The 2,442-nt window shown below is 36.4% G+C and overlaps 1 protein-coding gene across 2 annotated transcripts in view; it reads right to left on the reverse strand.

Moving 5' to 3' along the window:
- Positions 1-1,806: 1,806 nt before the first annotated feature.
- LOC122254043 (protein mono-ADP-ribosyltransferase PARP3-like) overlaps positions 1,807-2,442 on the reverse strand; it is a 6,441-nt gene continuing 5,805 nt past the window's right edge. For both annotated transcript variants that reach the window (XM_086536854.1, XM_086536853.1), the window contains one exon: positions 1,807-2,442. This exon is cut by the window's right edge and continues 318 nt beyond it. The gene's annotated coding sequence lies outside the window, so the exon portion shown is untranslated.

Raw genomic sequence — 2,442 nt, forward strand, 5'->3', positions numbered from 1 at the left:
CCCCTTCCAGGAAAATGTTGAATGTCTGGTCCTATTTAAGAAGGAGAGTATAGTCATCGATAAGTACATAGTTTTCTAGCGAAGTCACGAAAAATTGTCCGAGGACGCTGATTTAGAGAAATTACAGAAGTAAAGCCTCACAAAATACTCCATCCTAGCTGCACCAGATGCCTGTCTTTAGAAGTAGTTAAAAGAATTTTGAAGCAGTGACTTGTCCTAATACTATACTTATCATCTGTTGCATTAGAAGATGGGATGCCTACTGCTTCTGTAGTACTTCGAGAACTGCAAAACTATGTAACTAAGATGTACTTTGCCTTTTTGACATTCGTCCTGCCTGTAGTTGATAAAATTAATTTAGAATTCCTTCTTGAGAATCCATAGACTCCATCCATCCATCAGCAGACGTTTCAAATGCATTCTCACCAACTTCATGAATCCTGATAAACTGAAGAATAAAGAATTAATTCAGATTTTGTGAGATCCATCAAGCTACCTTCCTCTTGCTGATATATACCGTGGAGTTAGAACAGCGAGTATTTATCAGCCAATGTAAGTAGGACAGATTTTGATCAGTTTCAAATAAAAAAAAAAACGTTAAATTTATATATTGCTCTGTAAATACTTAAGCGATTCCTGTCCTCCAATTTGTTCAGGAATCTAGAATTGCTAGTATTAGACCTAGTAAATGTATGTTAAAGGAAATTATATCTTATATCCCTCTTTGTAAAATTTCCCAACACCATTGAGGAGAATGTATATGAAGACCTTAATAGTGAATAGCGGGAACTAACTGTAAAGATAAAAAGAAATACAAGCTCTGAAACCTGAGCAAACATCAGCTTGAAAAGTTCTGGCATGAAGTTTCCCTTGAGAGGTGTGGTGATAAGGCCTGATTCCCCAATCTCTCAAGATTAATGGTAAACCTAATGTCACTGAGATATTCGCAGCTGAGAGGATCTCCCTGGTGACAAATATAAAGACAAAAAAAAAACGATTTCGACTGGAAACGGACACCCTGAATGGATTAGTTATAATCAAATTTTTATTAATTGGTGTGATATGCACATTTTGGCAATCCTCTTAGCTACTAGTGGATAAAATGGATAATTATGGAAGAAGCCCAGGAAGAGGGGAAAACACATTTTATGTTCTTCTGGTACTTTTCGACAGTCCAACTTGGTACTATTTGTAAAACTAGATTTGCAACCCTAATTGGCACTATCCGTCAGGTTAGTTCAGTGGTAGCGGTCCGGCCTCACAACCCCGTGGTAAGTAGATCGAGCCCCACCTGAGCTCGTGAGTTTCCACTTTCGCCTTTCGGTTACTGCTGCTGCTGGGCACCACAGTGGGTGAGCACCATTCTCAATACTCATTGGCAAGTATTACGAGTCAGCACTAGCTAACACAGGCCATAGAAGCCACATAGACCGGGCTCCGCATCTGCTCCGCATATCTGGCTTACCCTTATTCTTACCTTGGCACAAGCCACTTTTGAATAGCCAATTAAGCTAATAATCAATGATCGGTGATGCAAAGCAATGTGGAGTCGGAAGAGTTTCATGACACAGCTTGACCCTTCTTGGTGTTCATTGATCTGTGGTCCTTCGGGTAGCTGCATAACAGCGATATTGTACAGCTGGAACACGTATTTTCCGGAGACAGCGTCCTTGAACATTTTCAGGAACTCCAAATAATTTTATGGCGGGAGTACCTTACTATTATGAATAATTGACCAGTTAGGCAAGTTCCAATATGTCTCGAGGTCAAACATCTTAAATGCTATTGCATAAATAAAACAACCAATCTGAGTAAAGGGTATAACTGGGTACCCATATGGTTTTTATTTATTTCATATTAGATTATGCTATCCATACTATTATACCATAATATGATTCTAATTTACTCAATGATTAGTATATAGGTTTTACTAAACCTACTGAAGATCAATATTCCTTCAACTCAGTCAATTTGAGTCATGTTTGGAATCAACAACACACACGATATCATGATACACACGTGAAATGATGTCTGGAAAACACGCAATTGTCACCATGCAAAGCAAAGCTGAATAGTGATTTTAAAATCTCATCTTCCTTACTAAATCAGTCAGTAATTTTTATTTTTACAAGCACAACCATAAATCATTAAGAAGCAAAGATGAACAAACAAAACCAATAAAGAATAAGTAACATCATATATATATATATATATATATATATATATATATATATATATATATATATATATATACATATATATATATATTACATCAAAACATCGTTATTGAAATGTACGAATAAATGTTAAGAAAGTTATGATATACAGAGTTAAAATAACTATCTATCCCCAAAAAGCAACATCAAGATGAATATCATAAGCACACAGACATGTTTAAAACGTGTTTGACCCACTGGACAGAATTGCGAACGAATGCACTGA

The sequence above is a fragment of the Penaeus japonicus genome, unplaced genomic scaffold (genome assembly GCF_977035675.1).
Source record: "Penaeus japonicus unplaced genomic scaffold, GWHDUDI00000001_assembly GWHDUDI00000005, whole genome shotgun sequence".
Lineage (NCBI taxonomy): Eukaryota > Metazoa > Arthropoda > Malacostraca > Decapoda > Penaeidae > Penaeus > Penaeus japonicus.